General features: G+C 41.2%; 1 pseudogene; it reads left to right on the top strand.

Moving 5' to 3' along the window:
* The first annotated feature begins 329 nt into the window (after positions 1-329).
* LOC127217116 (probable inactive serine protease 37) lies at positions 330-4,842 on the top strand (annotated as a pseudogene).
* Positions 4,843-16,027: the final 11,185 nt, after the last annotated feature.

Below are 16,027 nucleotides of genomic sequence, written 5' to 3'. Positions count from 1 at the left end.
AGACCAGGCTGGCAGAAAAACCTACTTGTAACATACGGTGCCTCAATGTGGCAAATAAGAACTTCCACTTAAAACTAAGAAAAGCTAAAGAAATTGTTTTAGAAACAAAAGAACGGAGAAAAGCAAGGCTTCGTGATAGCAGCATGTTTCTCAGTTGGACTCTGTTTTGCGTGAGACAAGCAAAGATTTGCACGGCTCCTTTAAGGGAGATTTCCTGACTCAGCATAAGCGGCAAAAAAAACTGCAGGGCTTTAAAGAAGCTCTGCAAACAATTCATTGGTGTGTACGAGAGCTGGCAATGGCAGTGACCGCATCTCCAAGCCGGCAGCATGCTGCTGGATGGCAGTGTAGATCAAAGCAGTGAGTACAGCTCTCAGTTCTGGCGGTAAAAGTACCCGCCGCCATCTTGGATAGACTGTGGCTAACACAGTTATGACTTTCATTTTAGCAATGTTCTTGTTTACCAGATGTAAAAAAAAAAAAAAAAAAAAAAAAAAAAAAAAACAGACTTGTGGCCAAAAAAAGATAAAGATTTACAGTAAAGACAGATTCAAATTAAGAAAAACCTCTAAAGGTTTAAAGTGTGTTCTAAAATATATGTAGGCTTGGGGAAAAAAACCAATAATATGGTTTTTAAAAGACAAAGAGGAGCTGGAGCACTCCAGAGACAGAGGCAAGCAGATCTCTGAGATTTCAAAGTAAACCTGGTATGCAGAGTGAATTCCAGGACAGAAAAGTGTTACACAGAGAAACCCTGTCTCAAAAAATGAATAAATAGAAATAAAAGAAACAGAGTAATAAAAAAGCCACATAAAGAGAGAGAATTTGGATACTATACAGTATATGCTGCTGGATCAATTTAATTTATATATTTTAAAAATACTTTTTTCTTTAAAATTTAAGTCTAAGGACAGGTTACTGGGGAAAAGGATTTCTATTTTTGTTTCCACAGAAAATGAAAAGCTGTGGATTCCTTCCAGACTAATATGGTTTGATCAAGCAAGACCCCCTGAAGCAGTGTTCCAGGTGATCCAACATTCAAAACAGCTGGGACAAAGCAGCCTTGCAGATTACAGCCAGGATTTCTGCATCTCCTTCGGATCCCCCATGACAGTGACCCCTACCAGCCAGAAGCAGTTTGGAAAGAATGACGCCCAAATTCCCAAATACTGTTTATAAATGTTTGTTTTAATTTAAATGGGATTGATTATAAATGGTTAATGATCACACCCAATATCTTTATTTAATTTATTATTTTACATGTCGATCCCAGTTCCCTCTCCCTCCTTCCTCCTTCCCGCCCTTTTACTCTCTCTGCCCCCTCACATGCACCCTGACCACTCTCCCCTCACATCCCCCCACCCCAATTCCATATGTAGGGGAATGCCATCCAGGTGGGGTCATGTAGATCTGACAGGTCGTCACATAACCAGTATCTTTAAAGGTAAAAAGTGGATTGTGGCATAGAAATGGATACTTTGCTTTTGAATGGATTTTCATTTATTGATACAAATTTAAGTTCAATTTTGTGATATGTATATTTCTCCTCTTGTTTAGGTATTGCGTTTATATAGCTCATTTAAAAATGTATAACTGAGTAGAGATTATAGATAGTACCTATGATAGTCAGATCTTATAGTTAAGTTAGATAAGATTTCTAGATATACAGAGATGTATTTGAGATGGATAGGCATTCCTCAAACCTTTCAAAGACCTACAGAATATGGCATTTAAAATGGTTTAGGGTTTTTCTTGACAGTGAGACATAAATGCTCCTGGCAACACCACCTGCACCAGAAAGGAAGATGGAAGATGGACATCAAAGAAACGCGTTTTGAAGTTTACTTCCACTATGTAAGCAGTAAGGTTTTTCTTCCTGCCGCTGGTCTTGTCCCATGCCATGCCAGCCCCAAATAACACAATGAGAATCTGTATTTGATATAATGCTGTTGGCCTGTTACTTGTTTCTTATCGGCTAGCTCTGTGTTAAGTATCAACGCATTTCTATTAATCTAGTATTTCCATGTGGTCTTCTTACCGGGCAGTGGGGCTGGGATCTGGTCTCCCTCCCCCCCCATCTCTCCATGCTGACTCCTCCTTACTTCTTCCTCTTTCCTCCTTCTCTCCTAGTCCCACCTATCTAGCTTTCCTATTGGCCAACAGTATGAGAAAAATATATACAGAATGGCATCTCCCATCATCTCCTCTTTTCTGTCTAAATAAAAAGAAGGGTTTTAACCTTAACATAGAAAAATATATCACACAACAGTTATCAAATAAGAATCTCAGTTAACAATATTTAGTCCATTAACATTTAGTAAGATTTGAAGAAAATATTCCATAATCTATTCTATTTCTGTGTATCTAAGGACTAACCATTTGGACGAGATACTGCTCTTGTCTGAACTGTTTGACTTTGTGCTGTATAAACTGGGCATTCAGGACCCAGGAAAGTGACTGCTGATTCAAGATGGACATTGCTACAGAGGTCCTGCTTCATGAAAGAGTCTCCAGACTTTCTGCAGGACACAGAGAAAAGTGACTGACAAAATGCCAACACGGGCAGACAGTTTAAAGTTTCCTGCTTTGCTGAGGAGTCTGCCAGACACACTATGGCCTATGGGATGAAGATGGAACATTACAGAAGAAGGTTGGGTGCCTGGCCAGGGTAGTTGCCTCTGTCATTCTAGAGTTATATATTATCCTTCTGTGGTCTTTGATGGAGTTGAAGACAGATAGTTATGGTTATAGTTTTCCTTAGTTAGAATTAAAGATAAGTTACATATAGGACTTTAGACTCACAAAGATAGTAAAAAGTTATATTGAAATCTGTTTTGGGAGTTTAGCTCTTTTCTGAGTCTGGTAACAAGGTAAACTATGCCTAGACCTAGTAGAATCTCTAGGAGAGTGAGGCCTGTGTCCTGTATTTTACACATGAAGTGTTCTGAGAAGACAGCTGAAGCCTTGGTTGCTGCTGTTAAACTGCCAAAGTTATCATTAACCTAGTCAGCAATGTCATCAGAGATCTGAGAAGGATGAATTTTGCCCAAGTAAGAAGAAGTGCAGAACAAGCAGCTTCCAAATCTACTAAAAATGACAGAAATTTCCCCATTACTTAGATGGGTTACCTCAGTTTCTGGTGGTTTCCATAGCTTTGTTTGAGATGGTAGGTCTTCAGCTATCATACAGGACAAGATTTGATCTTTAATTGTCATACAGAGCAGCCTAGGCCTTTGGCTGCCAGACCCAGGTCTGAGATTTTTCTGTAAAATAGCAAGGACTGACCTTACTTTAACCAGAAAAATTAAGGCAGTCAACCCAAAAGTGTCCCCAGTGAAAGCTGAGCCCAGGTGGCATGTTTTTCCTAGTGCTTAGCATTAACACAATCCAGGTAGCTTTGTTGTTCTCTTTCTATCTTCTTTGAATACCTTAAGATTTTCCTCTAGAAGGGGGCAGTTCTGTCTATTATGGGAAGATTAAACACTTCAAATGTCACATTCTGCAGATTTCTGAGGCATTTGAATACCACCTATATATTAAGTATATCTGAATAGACAAACTTTTCTTGTTTCTAATTAGTTGTTTTAAGGTTAACTTTGAAAACTTATACACGGGATGCAGAAGTTGTGCTGGGTCCTTCCTGCTGCCACATTCAGGTGATGCTTTGAAGAGAAACTGTTGCTGGTGGTCTTGTGTACTGTGCTGTGCTGTGAGTGCTGCTACAGGTTGCTGAACAGATGAGCTGGAAAACCACGACATGGCAAACACTTCACTAGGAATTTTGATGAAAGAGATAAATCACCAACATCAATAACATTATTTTACATAGATGCAAAACCATCCTGAGCCTGCCTTCCCCTCATCCTTGGCCCTGCTGCAACCTCTGTCTGGGGTGAATGTTTGACCAGCTCAGGTCCAACACCCCACACTCTCCTTGGAACTTCCTGGGTCAGCCAGATGGTTTCATTGCAGAATTCTACCAGAAATTCAAAGAAGAGCTTATACCAATGCTCCTCAATATATACAGTAAACCAACAGCCAACATCAAACTAATAGAGAGAGAAATTGAGAGAAATAGAGAGAAAATGTGATTCCTCTAAAATCAGGAACAAGACAAGGCTGTCCATTCTCTCCATATCTTTTCAATATTGTACCTGAAGTTCAGCTAGAGCTTTAAGACAACAAAAGGAGACAAAGAGGATCCAAATTGGAAAGGAAGAAGACAAACTGTCTCTATTTGCAGATGATATAATAGTTTACATAAGTGGCCTGAACAACTCTACTAGGGAAATCCTACAGCTGATAAACACTTTCAGCAAAGTGGCAGGATACAAGATAAACAAAAAAAAAAATAGCCCTAAGACAGAGCAGACAACTCATAACACTCAGATTATCTGCTACTGGAACTACAGCCACAGTGCCCCACAGGATGACCTCATGCTTATTAAACTAGCTAAGCCTGCCAACTTCAACCACAAAGTCCAGGTCTTCCCCATCGCCACCACCAATGTCTGGACAGGCACTGTCTGTACACTTTCAGGTTTGCCCTGGAGCCAAGAAAACATTGGCAGGCACCCCAACTTACGACAGAATCTGGAGGCCCTGATGATGACTGACAAGGACTGCCAGGCAACTGAACAAGTTAGCATCCAGAGAAACACTTTATGTGTCAAATTCATGAGAGTATTCAGCGGAATTTTGGGGGAGGTGGCCGTCATGTGTAAAGGCAAGCTCCAAGGAATTGAAATTGTACACTTTATGGGAGGGGACGTCAGCATCTATACCAATATTTACACATACATATCATGAATTGAGAAAACCACTAAGGAAAAGATAAAATAATGTCTTGCTTTTCCTGCCATGATCTCTGCCATTGATGAAAGGTGTTCAAAGGTTCCCTAAACTTAAATAAACTCAACAAGTAGAAAGATTGGGATGCAGAAAAAAATCAGTAGCCCTGATAAAGGGGCTGAGGAGAAATCAGAGAAACATCACCATTTACAATAGCCACAAACAACATAAAATATCTTGGAGTAATGCTAACCAAATAAGTAAAAGACCTACATAATAAAAACTTTGAGTCTTTAAAGAAAGAAATTAAAGAAGATACTAGAAAATAGAAAGATCTCCCATGCTCTTGAATAGGTAGGATAAACGTAGTAAAAATGGCAATCTTACCAAAAGCAATTTACAGATTCAATGTAATACCCATCAAAATCCCAGCACAATTCTTCACAGACCTTGAAAGGATAATACTCAACTTTATATGGAAAAACAAAAGACCCAGGATAGCCAAAACAACCCTGTACAATAAAGGAACTTCTGGAGACATCACCATCCCTGACTTCAAGCTCTACTATAGAGCTATAGTCATGAAAACAGCTTGGTATTGGCACAAAAATAGACAGGCATACTTATGGAATCTAATTGAAAATCCTGATATTAACCCACACACCTATGAACAACTGATTTTCGGAAAAACAGCTAAAATTATACAATGGAAGAAGGAAAGCATCTTCAACAAATGGTGCTGGCACAACCAGATGATGGTGTGTTGAAGACTGCAGATAGACCCATGTCTATCGCCATGCACAAAACTTAAGTCCAAATGTATCAAAGACCTCCAAATTAATCCAGCCACACTGAACATCTTAGAAGAGAAAGTAGGAAGTACCCTTGAAAGGATTGGTACAGTAGACAACTTACTGAACATAACACCAGTAGCCCAGACACTGAGATGAACAATTAATAAATGGGACCTCCTCAAAGTGAGAAGCTTCTGTAAGGTAAAGGATACAGTCAACAAGACAAAATGGCAGCACACAAACTGGGAAAAAATCTTCACCAACCCCACATGTGACAGAGGGCTGATCTCCAAAATATACAAAGAACTCAAGAAGCTAGTCACCAAAACACCAAATAATTCAATTAAAAAGTGGAGTACAGAGCCGAATAGAGAATTCTCAATAGAGAAATCCAAAATGGTTGTATGACACTTAAGAAAGTGCTCAACATCCCTAGCCATCAGGGAAATGCTAATCAAGGCAACTCTAACATACCATTTTACTCCTGTCAGAATGGCTAAAATTAGAAATAACAATGACAGCTTATGCTGGAGAGGATATGGAGAGAAGGGAACACTCCTCCACTACTGGTGGGAGTGCAAACTCATACAGCCATTTTGGAGATCAGTATAGTGGTTCCTCAGGAAAATGGGAATCAGTCTACCACAGGACCCAGCAATTCCAGTCTTAGACATATACCCAAATGAACCACATCCATACAACAAAGGCATCTCTTCAACTATGTTCATAGCAGCATTATTGGTAATAGCAAGAACCTAGAAACAACCTAGATGCCCCTCAACTGAAGAATGGATAAAGAAAATGTGGTACGTTTACACAATGAAGTACTACTCAGTGGGGGAAAAATCAATGGAATCTTGAAATTCGCAGGCAAAGTGATAAAATTAGAAGAAATCATTCTAAGTGAGGCAACCCAGTCACAAAAACAGGAAGATGGTATGTACTCATTCATATATGGATTTTAGACATAAAGCAAAGAATCACTAGCCTACAATTCACACCGCCAGGAAAGCTAGGAAACAAGGAGGACCCCCAAGAGAGACATGCATGGTCCCCCACAGAACGGGAAAGTGACAAGAACTCCTGAGCATATTGGGAGCAGTGAGGGGGGCAGTGGGTGGAGAGGGAGTTAGGGGATAAAGAAAGGGGAGAAGAGGAGAGGAGAGGAGGAGAGGGGAGGGAAGAGGAGGCGAGGGGAGGACAGGGGAGGGGAGAGGGGAGGGGAGAGGGGAAGGGAGGGGAGGGGAGAGAAGAGGGGAGGGAGAAGGGAGGAAAGAAGAGGAGAGGGGAGGAAAGAGGAGAGGGGAGGGAAGAGGACAGAAGAGGGGAGGGGAAAAGGGAGGGAAGAAGAGGGGAGGGAAAGAAAGAGGAGAGGAGAGAGGGGAGGGGAGAAGAGAAGAGAGGAGGGTTGGGGGAGGGGAGGGGAAGGGAGAGGAGGGGAAGGGAGAGGAGGGGGAAGGGAGAGGAGGGGAGGGGAGGGGAGAGGAGAGGAAGGGAGAGGAGGGGAGAGGAGAGGAGGGGAAGGGAGAGGAGGGGAGAGGAGGGGAGAGGAGAGGAGGGGAGGGAAGGGGAGGGGAGAGGAGAGGAAGGGAGAGGAGGGGAGAGGAGGGGAGGGGAGAGGAGAGGAGGGGAAGGGAGAGGAGGGGAGGGGAGGGGAGAGGAGAGGAAGGGAGAGGAGGGGAGAGGGAGAGGAGGGGAAGGGAGAGGGAGGGAGAGGAGGGAGAGGAGAGGAGGGGAGGGAAGGGGAAGGGAGAGGAAAGGAGGGGAGGGAAGGGGAGGGGAGAGAAGGGGAAGGGAGAGAAGGGGAAGGGAGAGGAGGGGAGAGGAGAGGAGGGGAGGGAAGGGGAGGGGAGAGAAGGGGAAGGGAGAGGAGGGGAGGGAAGGGGAGGGGAGAGAAGGGGAAGGGAGAGGAGGGGAAGAGAGAGGAGGGGAGAGGAGAGGAAGGGAGGGAAGGGGAGGGGAGAGAAGGGGAAGGGAGAGAAGGGGAAGGGAGAGGAGGGGAAGGGAAAGGAGGGGAGGGGAGAGTAGAGGAAAAAAACTACAGAGGCAGCTGTCTGCATGATGATAGAGAAGTCTTGACTACAAGGTGGATCCTAAGAGACTCATATAAGGTCCCTCACAGAAGGGGAAAGGGACAAGATCTCCAGAGCACATGGGGAGTTGGGGGGGGCGCAGTGAGTGGAGAGGGAACTAGGAGAAAGAGAAGGGGAGGAGAGGAAAGCACGTGAGACTAGGAAGATTGACTCAGGGTAGGAATAGATGAGAGGAGAAAGAGAGAGAGAGAGAGAGAGAGAGAGAGAGAGAGAGAGAGAGAGAACATAAAAGAGAGAGCCATTATAGGTTTGGAGAGAAAACTGACTCTAGAGAAATGTCCAGAGACCTACAAGACTGACTCCAACTAACAATTTAAGCAACAGTGGAAAGGCTACCATAAATGCCCTTCACTGATAATGAGATTGATGACTAACTTATCCACCATCATAGAGCCCTCATCTAGTAGTTGATGGAAACAGAAGCAGACACCCATAGCTAAACACTGAGCCGAACTGGAATCCAGATACAGAGAGGGAAGACAAGACCAGGCTACAGAAACACATAGAGACAGCTGACCTGAACAAGGAGGAGCTAACGGGTCCCCAGACTGATAGCTGGGGAACCAGCATGGGACTGACTCAGACCCCCCTGAACATGGGTCTCAGTTAGAAGGCCTGGGCAGCCTAAGGGACCTCTGACAGTGGAACCAGGATGTATCCCTGGTGCACAAAAGGACTTTGGGAGCACATTCCCCATGGAGGGATACTCCCTTAGCCTAGAGGCAGGAGGGAGGGCCTAGTCCCTACTCCAAATGACTTAACAGATGTAGATGACCCCTCCTGGAGGGCATCACCCTCCCTGTGAAGTGGGGGGGGGATGGGAAGGTAGGGTGGGGGGTGCATGAGAGGGTGGGAGAGAGGGAAAGAGGGAGGGAGAGGGAAACTGGGATTGATATGTAAAATAAAAATAAAAAAATAAAGAAGTCTTTACTACGTCTCCTGGTAGTCCTGCTCCTCTTTGAAAACTCTCATTTAAAACCCCAAACCAAAAGCCAGGTGTTGGGCAGTTCTGATGCTTTTATTTGGGACACAGAAAATTCATATTACTCTAAGGAACTTGTTCTCTCCTTCCCCTGCTGTTCAATAAATGTCCTTTTGGCTTTTACACTGTGTTCTTGCTTACGGGTTTTAATCCTCAGACTTATGAGACAAAAAGCTGGTGTTGTCATATGATGGTAGGAGCTCTGGTGACCATCAAGTGTCCTTTTGTATGGACACCAAGCCCTCCTGAGTCTGTTGACTAGATGCCACAGCACTCAAGAATTTCTGAATCTCACTCTGCTTTGAATTTTGAACTGCACACATTGACTCCCTATCAGGAGAGCATGAAGGAACAGCAATGATTTTCAATTCTTGGAGATGCATCTGTAAGTATTGTGCTTCATTCTGTTGGTGGTCAGTTACTGAGGGAGTACATCGAGGTTTACATGACATACCACACCATACTCACCGTCACATTCACAAATGAGATCTGGAAGTTTTAGGTCACATTTGGTTATGTACGGTTAAGCCATGAATTACATATACTCAATTGTAAGCAATTGTTTGAGAGTTTTTTTTTTTGGGTTCTTTATAATCAAAAGAAGGAAGAGGTTAAAAAATACTGTCAAGATCTCTCTTGATATAGCTAGAAAAAATGCACACAAACAGAAAATTAGACTGCTTATCAGTCTAATTTCTCATGGAACAATAAATAGCTTTGGAGAAAGGGTGGGTAAATTGTTATCTAAAGAACCAGTTTTAGTTAATCAGGAAAAATAATTGAAACCTTTGCTTAAAGTTGTAAATAAGCTATTAATTCTTCCCATTAAACACATTTCCTAGCTGCCCCCCATCATCCAGCTGTTAAAATAATCTTTATACCTCATCTTCTAAGGTTTCCAGAGTGTTGATAAGGGTGGTATAGATCCCTATTTAGGGTTCAGGACTCAACAGCCACTTATCCTCAGCATTTTGACCAGTTAAAAGTGTTAGATCCTGCCACAAACTGCCTCAGCAGCTGTAGCAGTTCTGTCTGTCACCTGCTGCCAGGTGCCTTTCCACCTTCAGTTATGTTGACACCAACATCCCTCAAAAGTGTCCATCAGTCACAATCCCCTCTCTTGCTCGTCTTGCTCTTCTGTCTCTCTGTATGTATGTATGTATGTATGTATGTATGTATGTATGTATGTATGTATGTGTCTGTATGCCTCTCATGTTGTCACTCCAAGATGGCATTTTGCTCTTTTAGTGTCCTCCAAGTAGACTTTTGCACTAACTCTGTAGTGCATACCGTGTACTCTAGTGGTATACCTTGTCAGGGCTTGCTGAAGGTATCCACTTGACAGTGTTTTATCCTGTCATTGGTTCTAAGACTTCCTAGTATCTTCTGGTATTTGGTCTGGCCATGCCTGGATCCTACTCACCTGCTCCACCTGCAACAGATTCACTTTCTCATCCACCGATCTCTTTGCCTTCCATTCCACAATGGAAGCTGCTGAATTCTCCCCTTCAGTTGACTTAAATGCTTCTCCGAGTCTCTAACCACTTTCCTGGATGAGACTTCACCTTTGAGCATGGTTTTTACCTTCTGACTTTTCAAAGAAGCCCTAGTACCAGGCAATTGTCTCTTACTCATACTCTCAGCCCTTGGCCAATGTCCAGTGAAGGTGATTACCCATTGGGCAGTTTGTACATTATTTGGTCCTCCCTGGATCCTGGAGATACCTGGATCTCTCAGCTTCAGATCTCTCTCTTCCTCATCCATGGGGACTGTTTCATATACTTCCTTGATCCCCATGGGATATCTTTTGGAGAACCTCTGACCACTCTTTTTGGGTCAAATATAGCCCTAATATACCTTGGACCACGTGATTAGGGAAATGAGAAAGAGTTCTCTACTCCCTGTTTCTTTGCTCCAATTTCTGTTTGTTTCTGTCTACTCTTCCTCCCTAAATATAGTAAATATCCTTTTTGTACATTTATTGCAAATTTGGAGTCAGAGCTGGAGATGCCAGCTGTAGTTTTTCCATCTTGGCCAGTGACTTCATCAGGATGTAGGCAGCCACATGGCTGGCAACCATCTTTATTGACATCACATAGTACATATATTTTGACTTCATCATCTTAAGATGAGTATGTGGTACAAAGGAACAACTATAAAACTTCTCAGTCCTACAAACACCTTAGTTTATCATTTAATATTGATCTTTTTTAATTATTTAAGTTAAAAACAATCTTATTTCACATACCAATCCCAGTTCCCTCTCCCTCCCATCCTTCCATGCCTCCCACCATCCCACCCCCATCTACTCCCCAGGGAGAGTAAGGCCACCCATGGAGGATCATCAAAGTCTGTCACATCATTTGGGGCAGGGCCTAGGCCCTCCCCCATGTATCTAGTTGAGAGAGTAACCCTCCATAGGGAATGGGCTCCCAAACTCCATTCGTATACTAGGAATAAATACTGGATCCACTGCCAGAAGCCCCATAGACTGTCCAAAGACCCCAACTAACACCCACTTTCAAGGGGCCTAGTTCAGTCCTATGCTGATTTCCCATATGTCAGTCTGGTGTCCATGATCTCCCCCTTATTCAGGTCAGCTGTTTCTGTGAGTTTTCACAGCCTGGTCTTATTCACTTTGCTCATCACTCCTCCCTCTCTACAACTGGACTCCAAGAGTTAAGCTCAGTGTTTAGCTGTGGATCTCTGTTTCTACTTCCATCAGCTATTGGATGAAGGCTCTATGATGGCATTTAAGCTACTCATCAATCTCATTATAGGGGAAGGACACGTAAATTCAGTCCCACCGAACCTCTTAGAAGAGAAAATGGGAAGTACACTTTAACTAGTTGCCACAGTATACTGATTCCTGAACATAACACCAGTAGCACAGACAATGAGATTGACGATTAATAAATGGGACATCCTGAAACTGAGAGGCTTATATAAAGTAAAAGACATGATCAACAAGACAAAAAGGCAGCCTACAGAATAAAAAAAAAAAAAAAGATCGTCACCATCCCCACACCTGACAAAAGGCTGATCTCCAAAATATACAAAGAATTCAAGAAGCTAGTCACCAAAATAACAAATAATCCAATTAAAAAGTGGAGTACGGAGCTGAATAGAGAATTCTCAATAGAGGAATCTCAAATGGCTGAAAGTCACTTGAGAAATTGCTCAACATCATTGAATATCTTTTTAGAGTAAGGAAGCAACAAGTCTCAAGTATTTTGGATTGGTATGGATTTTTGTATGATGATAAACAAAGGCTGATTTAAGACATATGTCTAGGGTTAGAAAGATGGCTCAGAGGTTAAGAGCACTGTTTCCTCTTCCAGAGGTCCTGAGTTCAATTCCCAGCAACCACGTGGTGACTCACAGACATCTGTAATGGGATTTGATTCCCTCTTCAGGTGTGCATGAAGAAAGGTCACTCATATTCATAAAATAAATAAATAAATATAAAATGACATATGTCTAACTGCTTATTAAGACATGTATCTGCTTATGTCTTTGCTAAATGTTTAATGCTAAGCTGCTAGAAAATTTGAATGGGTAACAACATATATTTGATAATAAGGTATATTTGACAAATAAGATTTGTTGATAAATAAGGCATGTTTGATAATCAAGATTTATAAATTCCTAAGGTCTACTCATATTCACAGTAATGTTTCTCTACCTTCATCTTTGCTCATTTTAAGCTTTAGCTATCTGGATAAACTAAGCCATACAAAAACCGTCTGCAATATTCTGTAATGGGGTGTCTGGATCCCAAAGAAGAAAGTCCTTTTCCCAAGATCAGGCATTTAAACAAAAGTCCTCACTTCTTCAGGGGCTTGAAGAAAGTTCCTGCTTGCAAAAAATGTGATCATTCTCCTTATGTCTGGCAAGAGGAACCTGTGGCCCTTCCATTTCTGTATGACTGTGGTGCCTGTTTAACTGTCAAGGGCAATGCTAGCCTCCATGCTCCTCCAGTCTCTGATCACAGACCACAGACACCACCCAGCTCATAAACCCCACTAATTTTGACACTAGAAGATCTTCCTTTCAAAATTTGTTATTTTTTAAGGTTAAACCAAGCAGGGATGGAACTTAAAGCCCTAGTCTTATGAAAGCTACTAATTTATTGTAAATGTTAAGGATAATTAAGAAATGTAGGTTAATGGTCCGTCACCTTAAACAGGAACTTAAAGTCCTTGTCGTATGGAAGCTACTAACTTATTGTAAACTGTTATGGATAATTAAAGAAAACAAGTTAATAGTCATTGTATAAATGATCAAATTCTTTAATTGTAGTAATGCTAAGTACTAATGTAATTAATCACAAGAATAAACCTTACTTAGCCCCATGCATATGTTTTCTTTTTTAATTTTTTAAAATATGTTTTCTTATTTTACATATCAATCCCAACTGTCAGAACAAATGCTAGGGAGTGAAAACTCCTATGCTAAGAGATGCCTACAAGTCTTATAGTAACTGTAAGGAAGAAGCTTATGTGAACTTTTTGGTGATACAGCTGCCTTTGAGTTGCCCATGTTCCTGCTAGTAATCACCCATAGTCCAGTAAGAAACTCCAATAAACTTCTTCCATTTGCCAAGTTGGACTTTGGTAGAATCAATACTTTATTCTGTCATCATATTGGATGAGTAGAAGTTTCTTGGTTTCTTCCCAGGAAAAGTGACACAACACCTACAGAAAGAAGACTCAGTTCAAATTAGAGACAGCAACACACAATTCACACATTGAACAGCATATGTGGAGGATATGTCCCTCTGAGAGACTGTGTAGCCTCAAAGTGCAGACACATCTAATAAAATAGTAAAAGAAACAGCAGGCAAAGGCAGATTATTAAAACAAGGAAGTTTCTTTATCCATTCTTCAGTTGAGGAGCATCCAGGTTGCTTCCAGGTTCTTGCTATTACAGATAATGCTGCTATGAACATAGCTGAGCACATGTCTTTCTTGCATGGATGTGGATCATTTGGGTATATGCCTAAGAGGGGGATTGCCGGGTCCGGTGGGGCACTAATTCCAGCATAGTTTAGCATTTAAAAACAACAAAGACAGAAAGTCATTAGGTAAACTAAAATGTTAATTTGACACCATTAATGTCATGAAGAATACTGATAAGGTGGTTTGGAAAGTATATGATATGTTTCCACATTCTGGAGAAAGTAACTAAAAATGCATACCTTTTATTCAGACACAAAAGGCAGTGAACAATGCATAGGGGATGAGATAAATTAATGACTTGTGTGGGTGTAGCCATAGGTTTAAGGGTGCACTTCCTGGAGTGCAAGTTTGCTACATGGCATCATGGACCAAACAGTTGATATTAGCTGCTTTCATTCTTCAGTCAACACAAACCAGCTGTGCTACAGAAATCCAAAGTCTGGGCTGCATTTACACAAGAACTTACTGTGTGTCTGTTATTTGTTGAGAGAGATCAAGGAGCCTGTGACAGTTGAAATGTTTTGGGCACTGCTGCCTTTGGATAGAGAAGATATAGGCAGCATTCTATATTTTGTCCCTCGAGACTCTTAAATATATTTACAATTTAGAAACAAAGCTAATTTTCTATAGTCATCCATGTTAAGAAACTAGATTTAAAGTACATTTCATTATTACTAAAATTGAATGTTAACCCTTGCTGTTATCACTAAGTAAAATTGATACTCTGAATAACTTGGAAGTGGGTTGTTTGAGGAAATAATTTACAAAGTTACAAAGCTAATTTTCTATAGTCGTCCATGTTAAGAAACTAGATTTAAAGTACATTTCATTATTACTAAAATTGAATGTTAACCCTTGCTGTTATCACTAAGTAAAATTAATACTCTGAATAACTTGGAAGTGGGTTGTTTGAGGAATTAATCTACAAAGTTACACTTTATAAATAGGATGCTTTTCCTTTTGAAGTCTTATTTGTCAAAGTGAATGACACAAAGAAGCTAATTTTAAAAGTTGAAATTAGAACATTTTTTCATATAGTCAATCAACATTTCTAGGAAAAGTGTAACCATATGTTTCTTATGCATAAGAACTAAACTACATACTTTCCTATTTATTTTAATTCTGTGTGGTAGCTTTTTGTATGCAACAAAAGTTTTCTTATATTTTTGGTTGTGTGCCTGGCCTTTAATATCAGAGCTATCCCTCCAGCCCATTCTTTAATTAAGAGTGAAATCGGCCTTTCAGTGCCCTGCTTGGAGCCTCCTGAGGACTTGGAACTGCACACAGGGACACCAATCCCAGTGGACCAGGCCATCTGGAGTCTGCCAGCACCCTAGTCCCACCTCCACCCACTGGAACAGGAGAGCCACCAGAATGATGGACCTGTTTGCACCAACTGGAAGAGAACCTTGGTCCTGTACCCACCAGGAAAGACAGAGAGACCCCACTGGTACCCACTGGAAGAAGGGATGGGTAGACTAAAAACACAATCAACAACAGAAAGATCAATATGACACCCCCAGAGTCTAGGGACTCCACACCAGCAAGTCTTCAACATCCCAACACAGATGACGCAGAAAAGAACAACCCTTAAAACAATTTTATGAAGATGATAGAGTCCATAAAACAGGAAATGAGAAAATCCTTTAAAGAAATGGAAGAAAAGACAAACCAAAATTTCAAGAAATAATTCAAGGTTTGAAAGCTGAAATAGAGACAATTAAAAATACACAGTCTGAGGGAATGCTGGAAAATAGAAAACTGGGTAAATGGTCAGGAACTACAGATGCAAGTATAACCAACAGAGATGGAAGAGAGAATCTCAGTCATTGAAGATACACTAGGAAAAATAGATTTATCGACCAAAGAAAACCCCAAGTCCAACAAATCGCTAACACAAAACATCCAGAAAAAAATGGGACATCATGAAAAGGCCAAACCTAAGAATAATAGGTATCGAAGAAGGTGAAGAAATCCAACTCAAAGGAGCAGAAAATATATTCAACAAAACCATAGAAGAAAACTTTCCCAATCTAAAGAAAGACATGCCAATGAAAGTACAGGAAGTACTTTATAGAACACCAAGTAGAGTGGACCACAAAAAGAAAAGTTCCCTTGCCACATAATAAGCAAAACACCAAACATACAAAATAAAGAAAGAATATTAAGAGCCACAAAGGAAAAAGGCCAAGTAACACACAAAGACAAACCTGTTCGAATTACACCTGATTTCACCATGGAAACTCTGAAGACCAGAAGGTCCTGGATAGATATTCTACCAACACAAAGAAACAACGGATGGCATCCCAGACTACTATACCTAGCAAAGCTTTGAATAGCTATAGATGGAGAAACCAAGATATTCCATGACAAAACCCGATTTACACAATACTTATCAACTAACCC

The sequence above is a fragment of the Phodopus roborovskii genome, unplaced genomic scaffold, assembly GCF_943737965.1.
Source record: "Phodopus roborovskii unplaced genomic scaffold, PHOROB, whole genome shotgun sequence".
NCBI lineage: Eukaryota > Metazoa > Chordata > Mammalia > Rodentia > Cricetidae > Phodopus > Phodopus roborovskii.
Note: the sequence above shows the minus strand (reverse complement) of the source record. Positions and strands in the feature narration are given on the sequence as shown.